Source organism: Nycticebus coucang, chromosome 20, assembly GCF_027406575.1.
Source record: "Nycticebus coucang isolate mNycCou1 chromosome 20, mNycCou1.pri, whole genome shotgun sequence".
Taxonomy (NCBI): domain Eukaryota; kingdom Metazoa; phylum Chordata; class Mammalia; order Primates; family Lorisidae; genus Nycticebus; species Nycticebus coucang.
In genome coordinates, this window is record NC_069799.1 from 17374284 (window position 1) to 17389316 (window position 15033).

The following is a 15033-nucleotide window of genomic DNA, read 5'->3' on the forward strand; positions in this document are numbered from 1 at the left end:
TTCACAAATTTTCTTTTACGAGCTTCCAGTTTTCATTCTGTCTAATTTCTCTCACTCTTAAAAACCCATTTTTTTACAAAACAGAATCACAGCATACTATGAAGTTAATTATTTACTTGGCTAGCCTGATAATTAGAAGGTTAAAAAGGTACGAATCTTTTTGACAAAGGTTTAGTTTCTCAAACAATTTAAACAACCAAATTATTACATTTTACAAATGAGGGATACTTTGTGGGATATAATATTGATATAGAATTTTCTTGTTCAGGGATGGACAGAGATCTCTCCCATTTTTAGGCTCAGATGAACTCAGACATTAGACTCCCTGTTTATTTTTCTGAATTTAATTTAGGCACAAGTGGGCAGTGCCCTGCAGGTCACATTCTCTAGATAAGCTCACAGTTGAATCTGGTAATCTTAGACATAATATACAGGCAGCAGTTTTATAATTTTTAAACATTTGTATTTTAATAAAAGGCTTAAAATTAATTTTATTTCAAAGGAAACCATAGTTGCCTCAATAACAAATGTCTGGGGTTATTTCTGTTTAAAGTTCTCTATTTTTCTGCAGACATAGTTACAGTAGTTTCCATAAACACTTTTTTCAAAAATTCTTTATCACAGTTTCTAGAGGAGTGGGTTTCTTCGTGTTTCCCATTTCTTTCCCTCAGATAAATCACAGACATCTTCCAGATGGGATAAAAACTATGATACAGACAGGGGCCACTCACACAATCATTTCGCCTTGTGAAGGGGGCGCAAAAGCCCACTTATTTTTATCTGTCTCAGTTAGTTTCCAAGAACACACATGCATACAATCTCAACCATTTTCTTGTTTTTTTTTTACAGAAGAGGGTAAAAGTGATTTATTTATTTTTGAAATATGTATTTATTTATTTATGTCTTAGTTAATTATTTATTTATTTATTTTTTATTGCTAAATCTTAGCTGTGTACTTTAGTGCAATCAAGGAGTACAATGTGCGGGTTTCATATACAATCTGAAATATTCTCATCAAACTGTTCAAAAATGCCTTCATGGCATTTTCTTAGTTACTGTATGTAGGCATTTGTATTCTGCATTTAGTAAGTTTCACCTGTACCCATTCTAAGATGCACCGTAGATGAGGGGTCACCCATTTCCCTTCCTCCACCAAAACCTCCCCCCTCCCTTCCCCTTCCTTGGCCCTTTTCCCATAATCTTGTGCTATAGTTGGGTTAAAGCCTTCATGTGAAAACTACAATTTAGCTTCATAGAAGAGCTGAGTACATTGGATACTTTTTCTTCCATTCCTGAGATACTTTGCTAAGAAGAATATGTTCCAGCTCCATCCATGTAAACATGAAAGAGGTAAAGTCTCCATCTTTCTTTAAGGCTGCATAATATTCCATGGTATACATGTACCACAATTTGCTAGTCCATTAGTGGGTCGATGGTCACTTGGGCTTCTTCCATGACTTAGCAATTATGAATTGCACTGCAATAAACATTCTGGTACAAGTATCTTTGTTATATTGTGACTTTCGGTCTTCTGGGAATAAACCTAGTAAATGAATTATAGGATCAAATGGCAGGTCTATTTTTAGGTCTCTAAGTATTCTCCAAACATTCTTCCAGCAGGAATGTGTTAGTATGTATTCCCACCAGCAGTGTAGAAGTGTGCCCTTTTCTCCACATCCAGGCCAACATCTCTGGTTTTGAGATTTTGTTATGTGGGCCACTCTTACTGGGGTTAGGTGACATCTCAAAGTAGTTTTGATTTGCATTTCTTTGATGATTAAGGATGATGAGCTTTTTTTCATGTGTTTGTAGATTGTGCATCTGTCTTCTTTAGAGAAGTTTCTCTTCAAGTCCCTTGCCCACCCTGAGATGGGGTCACGTGTTCCTTTCTTGCTAATACATTTGAGTTCTCTGTGGATTCTAGTTGTTAGACCTTTATCGGAGGTATAACCTGCAAATATTTTCTCCCATTCTGAGGGCTGTCTGCTTGTTTTACTTACAATGTTCTTGGCTGTGCAGAAGCTTTTTAGTTTGATCAGGTCCCAGTAGTGTATTTTTGAAGCTGCTTTAAGTGCCCGGGGGGTCCTCCTCATAAAATACTGGCCCAGACTGATTTCTTCAAGGGTTTTTCCTGCACTCTCCTCTAGAATTTTTATAGTTTCATGTCTTAAGCTTAAATCTTTAATCCAGTGAGAGTCTATCTTTGTTAATGGTGAAAGGTGTGGGTCCAGTTTCAATCTTCTACAGGTTACCAGCCAGTTTACCCAGAACCATTTGTTAAATAGGGAATCTTTTCCCCACTGAATGTTTTTAATTGGCTTGTCAAAGATCAAATAATGGTAAGTAGCTGGATTCATCTCTTGGTTCTCTATTCTGTTCCAGACATCTACTTCTCTGCTTTTGTGCCAGTACCATGTTGTTTTGATCACTATCGATCTGGTAGTGTGGTTCCTCCTGCTTTGTTTTTATTGCTGAGTAATGTTTTGGCTATTGGAGGTTTTTTCTTATTCCATATAAAATGAAGTATTATTTTTTCAAGATCTTTAAAATATGACAATGGAAGTTTAATAAGATTTACATTAAAATTATATATAGCTTTGGGTAGTATGAACATTTTAACAATGTTGATTCTTCCCAGCCATGAGCATGGTATGTTTTCCATCTGTTAACATCTTCAGCTATTTCTTTTCTTAAAGTTCCATAGTACTCTTTGTGGAGATCTTTCACCCCCTTTGTTAGGTATACTCCCAAATATTTCATCTTCTTTGGCACTACTGTGAAAAAAATAGAGTCCTTGACTGTTTTTTCAGCATGGTTATTGTTGGTGTATATAAAGGCTACAGATTTATGGGTGTTGATTTTGTAGCCTGAGACATTGCTGTATTCCTTGATCACTTCTAAAACTTTTGTAGTAGAATCCCTAATGTTTTCCAGATATCCGATCATATCATCTGCGAAGAGTGAAAGTTTGATCTCTTCTGACCCTATGTGGATACCCTTATCGCCTTTTCTTCCTTAATTGCAATGGCTAAATCTTCCATTACAATGTTAAAGAGCAATGGAGACAATGGGCAATTTTGCCTGGTTCCTGATCTAAGTGGAAATAATTTCAATTTAACTTCATTCAATACGATATGGGCTGTGGGTTTGCTGTAGATGGCCTCTATTAGTTTAAAAAATGTAACTTCTATACCAATTTTCTTAAGTGTTCTGATCATGCAGGGATGCTGGATATTATCAAAAGGTTTTTCGGCATCAATTAAAAGAATCATATGGTCCTTATTTTTTAATTTGTTTATGTGTTGAATTACTTATAGATTTACATATATTGAACCAGCTTTGAGACTCTGGGATAAATCCAACTTGGTCATGGTGCATAATTTTTTTGATGTGTTGTTGGATTCTGTTTGTTAGGATCTTATTGAGTATTTTAGCATCAATATTCATTAGTGATATTGGTCTATAATTTTCTTTTCTTGTTGGGCCTTCCCCTGGTTTGGGGATCAAGGTGTGTTTGCTTCGTAGAATGTGTTGGGTAATAGTCCTTCTTTTTCTACATTTTGTAAGAGGTTTAGTAGTATAGATAATAGTTCTTCTTTAAAGGCTTGGTAGAATTCTGATGTAAAGCCATCTGGTCCTGGCTTTTCTTTTTAGGGAGATTTTGTATAGTTGATGCTATTTCAAAACTTGATATAGGCCTGTTTAACATTTCCACTTCGTTTTGGCTAAGTCTTGGTAGGTGGCGTACTTTCAGGTATTGGTTGATTTCTTTGAGATTTTCATATTTCTGAGAGTAGAGTTTCTCGTATTATTCATTAAGGATTTTTTGAATTTCTGAGGGGTCTGTTGTTATTTCATCATTACCATTTCTGATTGATGAAATTAGAGATTTTACTCTTTTGTCCTGGTTAGGTTGGCCAAAGGTTTATCTATTTTATTGATCTTTTCAAAAAACCAACTTTTGGATTTATTGATCTGTTGTATAATTCTTTTGTTTTCAATTTCATTTAGTTATGCTCTGATTTTGGTTATTTCTTTTCTCCTGCTGGGTTTGGGGTTGGATTGTTCTTCCTTCTCCAGTTGCTTTAGATGTCCCATTAAGTCATTAACTTCCTCTCTTTCTGTGTTCTTGAGGAAGGTTTGCAGTGCTATAAATTTCCCTCTTAGGACTGTCTTTGCATTATCCCAGAGATTCTGGTAATTCATGTCTTGATTGTTGTTTTGTTCCAAAAATTTGGTGATTTCCTTCTTAATCTCATCTATAACCCATGTATCCTTCAGCATAAGGTTGTTTAGCTTCCATGTTTTTGTATGGGTATGTAGGTTCCTGTTGTTATTGAGTTCAACTTTTATTCCATGATGGTCTTAGAAGATGCAAGGAACAATTTCTATTTTTTTAAATTTGCTGAGGTTAGATTTGTGGCTAGGATGTGGTCGAGTTTGGAGTACGTTCCATGGGCTGATGAGAAGAATGTGTTTTCAGTTTTGTTAGGATGAAATGTTCTGTAGATGTCTGTTAAGTCCAGATGTTGAAGGGTTGAATTTAAAACTAAGATTTCTTTGCTTAGCTTCTTTTTGGAGGATCTATCCAGCACTGCTAAAGGGGTGTTAAAATCTCCAACTACTATAGAACTGGAGGAAATCAAGTTGCTCATGTCTGTTAGAGTTTCTCTTATAAATTGAGGTGCATTCTGGTTGTGTGCATGAATATTAATAATTGAAATCTCATCATATTGAGTATTTCCTTTAATAAATACAAACTGTCCATCCTTATCCTTTCTTATTTTGTTTGGTTTAAAGATTATTGTATATGTGTATAGGTTTGCAATGCCTGCTTTTTTCTGCTTTTCATTTGCCTGGAGTATAGATGACCGTCCTTTCACCTTGAGTCTATATTTGTCTTTTAATGTAAGATGAGATTCTTGTATGCAGCAGATACCTGGCTTGAGTTTTTGTATCCAGTCAGCCAACCTATGCCTCTTAGAGGACAATTTTAAAAATTCAGATTAATTGACAATATTGATAAGTCTTTTGAGAGTCTTGTGGGCATTTTTAATCCTTTTACGGCTGAGGAAGTTGGAATTTGATCAAAATTTTCTGTGTGGGTTTAATTTGTGTTGGAGGATAGCACTGGTCTTTATGGAGGACAAGTCTTAGTATATCCTGCAGAGCTGGTTTAGTATGGCAAATTTCTTCAACATGTGAATGTAATTGAAGTATTTAATTTCTCCATCATAAATGAAACTCAGTTTAGCTGGGTATAGGATCCTGTGTTGAAAGTTATTTTGTTTAGGAGATTAAAAGTCAATGACCATCCTCTTCTACATTGAAAGGTTTCAGCAGAAAGATCTGCAGTTATTCTGATATTCTTCCTGTTGTAGGTAATTGTTTTTTTTCATCTGACTGTGTTCAGAATTTTCTCCTTCATATTAACTTTAGTGAAATTGATTATGATGTGTCTGGGGGATGTCTTATTTGGGTTGAGTCATGCTGGAGTTCTGAAACTGTCTGCTATCTGAATTTCAGAATCTCTTGGCATGTCTGGAAAGTTCTCCTTCATAATCTCATGGAGAAGAGACTCTGTGCCTTGTGAAGCCACTTCGTCACTTTCGGTGATCCCTATAAGGCATATATTGCTTTTCTTTGAATTATCCCAGAGCTCTCTGATAGAGTGATCTGTTTTTGCCCTCCATTTCTCATCCTCTTTGAGAGTTTGGGAGTGTTCGAAAACTTTGTCTTCAATGTCAGAAATCCTTTCTTCTGCTTGCTCCATTCTTTTACTGAGGGATTCTACTGTGTTTCTCAGATCTTTGAGGGCTGCAACTTCTTGTCTTAATCTGTCAAAATCTTTGGTCATTTGGTCTTTGAATTTTTTGAATTCTTGAGAGATCTTTTGTGTTACTGCTTGGAGTTCTAATTCAATCTTATTTGCTATCCAGATTCTGAATTCGATTTCTGACATCTCAGCTATTTGTTTGTGCATGGGATGTTGTGCTGTGTCTGCCCCATTGATCTTTGGGGGAGTTGATCTACTCTGATTATTCATATCGCCAGAGTTTTTCTGTTGATTTCGCCTCATGTTTGTTTTTCACCGTTGCCTTTGGCTGTCCTCAGAGTTGGGGAGGTGTCTCTCCAAGATTAGATCCCAGCAAGATCACTCTATTGTTGCTTGATCTTTGTAGGGAGTGACCCGGTCTGGTTCCTCTGGGGCTACTCCAGATAGGGAATTCTGGTTGTTGAAGCAGTTCCAGCGTGTGACACACCTGGATCCAGCAACAGGGCGGGAGGTAGTGCACACGATTCTGGGAGTGCCTTTCGCCCAGTGAGTTTGGCACTGTGAGCCCAAGGCTCTAGCAGTGTCTGGCCAAAGGAAAGGCTCTGTGCAGAGGCAGGGAGGCCTCCAGAGGGCACACAGCTACCAGCATCCATGACCAGATGAGCAGGCCAGTGTGGAGGCTGGGAGGACACAGGAGGAAGGATGCAGGGTTGCACGGCTCCCGCATTTCCTGGTCAGGGCATGTGGAGGCCTGGTTTGTATGGAGTGGTGGCACAGATCTTATGGAGGTCTGGGCAGCACCAAGCCCAGGAATTTGAGGTTGCTATGAGGTGTTACACCACGGCAGTGTACCCAGGGGAAAAGCTTGAGCCTCCAGTGTGCCAAAACAGTCTCACTCTGCCCCTAAGGGTTAAGGCTGTAAGGCAGCTCAGTCTCTGCCTTTAGGCTGCTCAGTCACTAGGTTACTAGGTCCCACCCAATCCTTGCTCTGGGACCCTGAGGGTGAAGCTTGCTGGGGCAGTTCTCTCACACAATGGCTCCCTGCAGCCCAGCTCAGTGGCTCTGTCTGGGGCCCCAGAAAATGCCCATAGTTCTCCACACTCCTGCCTAAGCTCTCCCCAAGGCATTTCAACTGAGTGCCAAGTCCAAAAACACTGAAACAGTTCACAGGTAAGGCCTTTCCGGTTTGCAGTCTCACTGCTGCTTGTACTTACAGTTGCTGGCGTGATTAGGTCGATCGAACACACGCAACCACTTGCCAGTTTTCCACTGTTTTTGTCCTCCTCTTGGGGTCCAGAAGTCTCTTGCTGACTCCCTGTATCCTCAAAGGGATGATTTTAGGCAGATCCCACCAGCCAGAGATGTCTGGAGTCTTATCTCCCCAGACTTACCATGCCCAGTTGCAGGGAAGCTGTTACTCGGTTGCCATCTTTAATCTCTCAAACTCGACCTTTTTCTACCCTATTTTCCAACCTGGGCAGTCTGAGCTTTCCACTTAGCCATTTGAAGCTTCTTCCATTACTGCTATTCCGAGTCAGCACTCCCCCTGCCCTCAGTCATGCAGACCTACATTTGCACTCTTTCATAAAGATCATTTGTGGTAAAGGGAAACAAATCCCCCTCCACCTGGGGCTTCACGTAGTGGGAAGAGGCCAGGTGCATGTGGGGATGTAGAGGAGTCAGGGGAGGAGGTCTCCCAGGGACCATAAGAGGATCCTGCCCACGTATGTGGGGGAGAGACCATGGGAGGGACTGAAGAGCTGCAAGGACAGTAAGGCAGAATGTTAAAGATGGGATCCTCCACTTCCACCGGTGCTGGGAGGATGGGGTCGTGCTTTGAATGGGGTATTTGTCACTAAAACTGTATTTCCTAGATGGAGAGAACAGGTGCAGGCCCAAACTTGGGGGTTATTCACCAGCTTGGTCCATACATCAATGTAAGGAGACTGATCAGGGTGGCCAGGCTTTCAGGTGACTACTTTCCAAACCTGTCAGCATAAGAAAGGATCAAAGGAAACTGTAGGGGGCCAGTCCACACTAAAGGCTGGCCACTTGAGTCTTATAAAGGGTCCTGAGGCACCCTTTGGAGAACTTTACCCCATATTCATTGCTTTTTTCTGTGGAAAAAATGTCTTTGAAATGTTTAACCAGACAGATTGAGGGGCAGTCTACTTTGGAAGAAGAGGAACCCATGCTGAAAAGAGTGGAAGCACAATCTATAATATAGTAACTAGACAACACAGAACATAAATAAACAGAAGTATATAAATCTAAATTGTGCATCAGAGGCTAAGGCTCCCACCAGTGTCCAGGTGTTTCTAGTGACAGGTATTGACACATGTCTCTGGGACTCCCTTGACAGGCTGATTGCTCAGCAACCCAAGGTTCCTGCTTCTGACAAGCTGATAGCCTGGGAGTCCAAGGTTCCTGTCTTACAGGTTTACAGGACCAACCTCAAGGACAATTCTCGAGTTTAGAAATCAAAGCCCCTTGTGTCCCAACTTCTCTGAAGCCTGAGGCCAAAGCACCAATGTCTCAGTGGCAGTAGCATCCAACTGTCTCTGATAGGGCTGTGGCTCCCCACCAGTATCCCGGTGTTTCTAGTGATGGTTAGTTCTACCAACACACACCCCTGAAAGCCTCTGACAGGCTGATAACCCAGCAGCCCGGGGTTTCTGTCCAAAGCTCCTGTCCCTTTGACCTTCCCTTGGAGGTCCTTAAAGGCCCTACTACACAATGATAAACAACAAAGTCTGCAGAAATTAGCCAAAAACAGACGTTTAAATAGCTTACCTAAGGAGGCGAACTCACAGGCAATTTAGGGATAATCATCAGCCAGTCTCCTGAGGAGACCGGGTCCTCCTGGGGCCCTGGAAGTTCACAGGGTGCCTCACCTCAGAGGAGTCATGGTCTTTCCCTTTCCGGAGGCCACCTGATGATTGATGGTGCTAGGGTCTGGAGGATCTCGCTGGTTCTTCCAAAATGTTATGTCCAGGAGTCTCTCAAAAACTACCCTGCCACTCAAGTCGAATTTAAAGAGAAGTCCTTTTATTGAAGAGCTGGCTGGTGACTGCCTCAGTGTCCCAACATGGGGCCTCTGAGAGAAGCCCTGAGTGCTTCAGGGGTCAGGTTTTTCAGGCTTCATCTGCATCCTGGTTGGCATGCAGGCCACCCCGGTATATCTGGGTAGGTTAGCAAACATTGTACAAAAGCAGAATTTTGCAGTTAGTTAGCCATATATCTTTGTTTCAGTAATTTCTCCACCTGGTATTTCTCAAAGGTCAGTCTGGGAACAGTTGGTACCTCCCAGTACGTTTCTCAGAGGAGTTAGTCAAGCAAGAAGTCAGTGAGTACTTTCCCATCTATCTTGGGAGTGAACCAGGCTTACTCCATTTTGTTGAGGGCTTGTGGCCCAGAAATTTGTCAGGAGTTAACTGGTATTTTTCCAAATTACACTAGGCATAATATACTAAATATTTGTAAGCATTTTTGATTACTGAAATTTTCTATCTAGAAACATTTAACCCACAAGTTCACAAAATTCTATTCAGCTTCCACCTAAGTGATTGTATAAACTGAGAACAATTTGATTTATGTAGACATAATTCAAAATTATTTTATCAAGATGTGATAAATAATTCTTGTGGTTATATATTTTCAGAAGTAGACTCATTCAAAGGTTGAATTCATGTGTGGGGCAGAGTAGCTCACTCCCATAATCCTAAAACTCTGGGAGGCAGAGGCAGGTGGATTGCTTGAGCTCAGGAGTTCCAGACCAGCCTGAGCAAGAGCAAGATCCCTGTTTCTAAAAATATCCTGGTAGACCCAGCTACTCTGGAGGGTGAGGCAAAAGGATTGCTAGATCTCAAGAGTGAGTTTGAGATTGCTGTGAGCTATGATGCTATGGTACTCAACCCAGTGTGACCAGAGTAAGACTCTGTCTCAAAAAGCAAACAAACAAAACCAACAAGAACAATAACAAAAACAATGAGAATGATTCAAGTCTGTTTTTAAAGTTGACAATAACAAAGTTCAGAGTTTGGGATATATTTTAATTATTGAGGAAAAAACATACTTTAAGGAGGTCTACAAACATTCTGAAAGAAGGGGAAGCAAAAGTAATCTTGAGACCTATTCACAATGTGGATCTCCAACTGTGACAAGGTGGAGAATAAGCTTGGCCAGCTCAGACTGGAGGGTTTAATCAGCTACATAGAGAGCATTAAGGGAATCTTTACATCATTTCTATTGAACTGCATCTCTGAAGATACTGCTTTAACTATTTTATAAATTTAAGACTTCTAAAATCTGCAGATTCAGAAGTACAGAGTGAAGAGGGCCAGGAAAAACAGTTTTTCTTTTATGGAGGAAGATCTGGATCAGAAAATATTGTTTATTTTTTGAGAAATAGTCTCACTATGTTTCTCTGAGTAGAGTGTCATGACATCACAGCTCACAGCAACCTCAAACTCCTGGCCTCAAGACATCCTCTGGCCTCACCCTCCTGAGTAGCTATTAGGTACTACAGATGCTTGCCACAATGCCTGGCTATTTTTTTTTTTTTTTAATTTTAGTAGAGATGGGGATCTCATTTTTGCTCAGGCTGGTCTGGAGCTCCTGAGCTCCAGCCATCAGAGTGCCAGGATTACAGGCATGAGCCAGATTCCTATCCTAAGATTGAAATACTTTTTTGTCTGTGATACTGAGGTTTGATCAGTTCCTCAAAAAACAGCATTGTACCTTGAAATCTTGAACCATCAGAATGTAACAATTTCTTTCTATTGGTAGTGTGATAATCCTGAGGATTCTCTAAACATATGCCAAATTCCACATTTGTATCAATGAGATATGAACATCCTTTTCTAAAAGTTCAAAACTAATCACTGCTTTTGCAAAATTTTATTTTCTCCATGTGACTTATTATCTTCAGTCAAGTTGTCTTTGACAACTGGATGGTCAACCAATTATCATGATTCTTTTCCCCATGGGAAATAAACCTGCCAATTTATTTCTTCCAACTTTGTACTTGTTTTTTGTGGGTATGCAGCACTGTTAGTATGTCTCCACACATTATCATTTTGTCCATGATACTGGTAAAAGCAGTCTGTTCTGAAGTTCTCAGAGTTCACTTTCAAATTAGAATATTTTCAGGTAGTAGAGTTTCTCCCTGAGTGCAGAAATATTTAATATGTTCTGGAAATGTTTTATCACTTTATCTTGAGAATTTTAGTTTATACGCCTTTCTTCTCCATAAAGAATGTATAGAGATATTTAGCATAAAAACAAAAGTAAGTTTATACAAAATCGGTTTTGACGCACCATCTAAAGATCTTCTGGATGTTAAAGTTACTTTTTATATACAATTGCAATTTAACACCATTCACATTATCATTTCTATGAGCATTAACTAGAAATGTCAACCTTACTGTGTAGAGACTTGTTCTGACTTTTCTTGTCATTTATAATTTCCCCCTTATGTGCTTTAGTAATTTCAAACATTTAATCTTTCTTCTCATCCTTCAAATTTTTATAAAAATTAGATATATTTTTGTATTTTGTCCAAACTATTGTTTGGTACTATCTTAAGTTGTTCTTCATATAATTTAAGAATTTAGTGGTTTAGGCTTAGCACCTGTGTCTCAGTGGTTAGGGTGCCAACCACATACACTGGGGTTGGCGGGTTCAAAGTCAGCCTGGGTCAGCTAAACAACAATGATAACTACAACAAAAAATTGCCAGGTGTTGCGGTGGGCACCTGTAGCTCCAGCTACTTGGGAGGCTAAGAGAAGAGAACTGCTTGAGCCCAAGGGTTTGAGATTGCTGGGAGCTGTGATGCCATGGCACTCTACTGAGGGTGACAGAGTGAGACTGTGTCTCAAAAAAAATAATAATAATATAAAGAATGTAGTGGTTTGGAGTTAAATGGATTCTTCTCGTTCCTGGATTTTTTTTGTAATGACAACTATTAAATATATCGATTTCTTCTGGATATTTAGCTTTTTCCCCTCAGTTATTTTTCTAGGAAAATTATTTAAATCTCATCTAGTGAGTTAGATGTGTTCAGTTTTACTATTATTGTCACTTTATTTAATGTTTCTAATAAATTGTCTAGACTTAGCATAATTAATGATTACTCTTTTTAATTTGCCATTAATTAATTATTACCTTTAACTACATACTCATATGAAACAAAGAAAAACCTCAATCATTATTTAACACCCTAAACAAAAATTATTATAACTCTAAATTGAAAGTTAATCATAGAACTAAATGCAAGATAAAAGCATAAAATATCTAGAAGTTGGAAGATAACAGAAGAAAGTCTACAGAACGTGGTTTTAGTCTAAGATTTTTTAATAAAAGCCACAACAGCATAAAATTAATTATATTTTAAAAACATTTTCTTGAGTGCTTTCAGCTATGAGCCTGGGAGGCAGCAGCAGCGGCGCTGGACTTTCAGGAAGCCCAGCAGCTCTGGGAAGCTCACTCCTCCTCTCGCGCCTGCCCCTGACCACAGAGCCCATGCAGCCATGAGGGAACAGCTCAAAGGCTACCAGACCCAAACAACATGCTGGGACCATACCAAAATGAAAGAGCTCTACTAGTCTTTAGAGACTCCTGTCCAAAAGGAGAGTTAAAGAACAGAAATTTAGCAAGTAACCTGGTGGATTAGAGCTGCACCAAGAGAGAAGTTTGAAGAATGCACAGCAACCGTGCTGAGGCAAGCTGCGACCCCAAGGATACAAACAAAAGGTACAAAATCCATCACCAAGTGGACAGGAGTCCCCTCCCCCATAAGAATGGCTCAGAATACTCCATAAACCAATGAGCAGAGTTCAAAAGTCCTCTCATTATATCCCATGGTAGAGACCCTCTAAAAACTGGACCTACTTCCCCTGCTAGGGTGCCATGGCACTCTCCTGCCAGGCATAAGACTGTATAAATCTGTATACATTCTCTACCTGCAATTCTGAGCTCCCAGCACTTCCCTCCACTCTCACTGAGGTCTAGAAGCCTGTTCCCCAGGAGTCCAGATTCTTGGGTATTTTCTTGAGAGGTGTGGACAAGGCATAGACTGCTGCTGGTCAGTGCTGATTCTGTGGCATGAGAGTGAGGAGAGGATGGTTGGCTGAGAGGGAACCATACTGGAGCAGCAGTGCCCCGAGTCACAGAGCAGCAGCTGTTTTTGGCAACAATAGAGCTCATCTCAGAATATTCCAGAGTCACACCCCCTGTCTCTCTGGGCAACCAGAGGAGGCCGGACATCTACTCTGGTGGCAGCCACTGGCGCAAAAGATATGGGATGGGAATGCAGGCCCTGTGAGTAAAAGGTTTTCCTAAGGTGGTACCTTGCTTGGTGGAGCACGGGGAGTAGAAAATGCACACACAGAGCCAGCAGATTCCCAGGGCAGGGCTGACCCAGAGGACCATTTTACTGAGCCTGGGATGCGCCTGACCCTCAGGGTATCATTCGCCCAGACAAACGAGGGCAGGCAGAGGCTAGAGCTGACAGCTAACCATGTGCCACTGGAATACAAACAGCAGCAAGACTGGACAGTGACACAGACAGGGCCTGAGGTGCAGGTTCTGTGAACTCTAACAGCCTCTCTTCTGCAGGAGAATATAGCCGGGACAGAAACAAATTATGCAATGTTGTTCTGTTCTGTCAGTATCATCAATCAGGGGTGGGGCTGGAACTGAGTGAAGATGAAGAGCCCCAGCCTCCATTAAGCACCTGAGGTTGTGAGGCCTCACCTCCCCCTGCCAGATAGTGGCAGAGAGCAGTGGCCTGCCTGAGGAGACATATATTTCCCTGTGATTCAGGCAGGTGCAAACCCCTGGAGTATCTGCTTATTGGAGACAACTGGGTCACAGCCCTGTGGGGTTATCAGTGACTGGGTGTGACAGAGGTGCAAGATGGGGAAGAAGTCATCAAACTTCCCAGACTAATCTATTTGCTGGGTGGGTCCTCCTGACCTAACAGAGCACCAAAGCAAGTCATATTTGAGTTGTCAGCAGACCCCTGTGATCCAGTTGCCAGAAGCCTTTTAAACTCTCCCACCTGAGACAGGTGCTAAGACAATTGATTTGGACCATTTAAACTGGGCTAATTGCCCGAGGACTACCCAAGTAGTACCTTGGGTGTGTGGTTGTATGAAGGTTAGATTTTCCTTTACCAATTGTTGTCTGTGCAGGGCGGAGTGACTTAATTGCTGGTATTTCTCCACAGCTGAGACTTGAACCCAGAGTAACTGATTCACTAGGGTTCAACAGAGACCAGCTGAAAACAAAATAGAGCCACTTAGCACCACCACACCAAGCAGGTCCCCAGCTTCTCAGGCTGTAGCACTGTATGGGTCCTTGGCAAAGCTCTAGGGGAAAAAGTACAGACAACAGTCCCAGCTTTTGGGCAAAGGGCTGGTTAATCACTACTCCTGGAGCCACAAACCTACCTTTCTTTATCCACCCAGTTAGTCAAATGGTGTAAAATAATCATGGGGCGGAATCAGCAGAAAAACTCTGGTAACATGAATAACTGGAATAGATCAACCCCACCCAATAAAGATATGGCAGACGTAACCAAAGATCCCATTCATAAACACATGACCGAGATGTCAAAAATCAAATTCAGAATTTGGATTGCAAAAAAGATAATAGAATGGAGAAAAAGTTGGAAGTAGAAATTCAAGGAGCAATTCAAAAGTTGTCTCAAGAATTCAACAAATTTAAAGACAAAATCACCAAAGATTTTGACACATTTCACACTGAGTGAAGAGCCCTAGCCTTAAAGAATTTGCAAGAGGCAAGAATTTGCAGCCCTCAAAGATCTGAAAAATACAGTAGAATCCCTCAGTAACAGAGTGGAGCAAGCAGAAGAAAGGATTTCTGACATTAAAGGCAAAGCTTTTAAACACTCCCAAACTCTCAAAGAGGAACAGAAATGGAGAGCAAAAATGGATCATTCTCTCAGAGAGCTCTGCAATAATTTGAAGAAGGCTAATATTCACCTCATAGAAATCCCTGAAAGCAATAAAGTGGCTTTGCAAGGCACAGAGGCTCTTCTCCATGAAACTATGTTTGTTTTTTTTTTATTTTTATTAAACCATAGCTGTGTACATTAGTATGATCATGGGGCACCATACACTTGGTTCATAGATCGTTTGACACATTTTCATCACATTAGTTAACATAGCTTTTGTAGCATTTTCTTATTTTGCTAAGACCTTTACATTCCACATTGAAAGAGAATTTTCCAG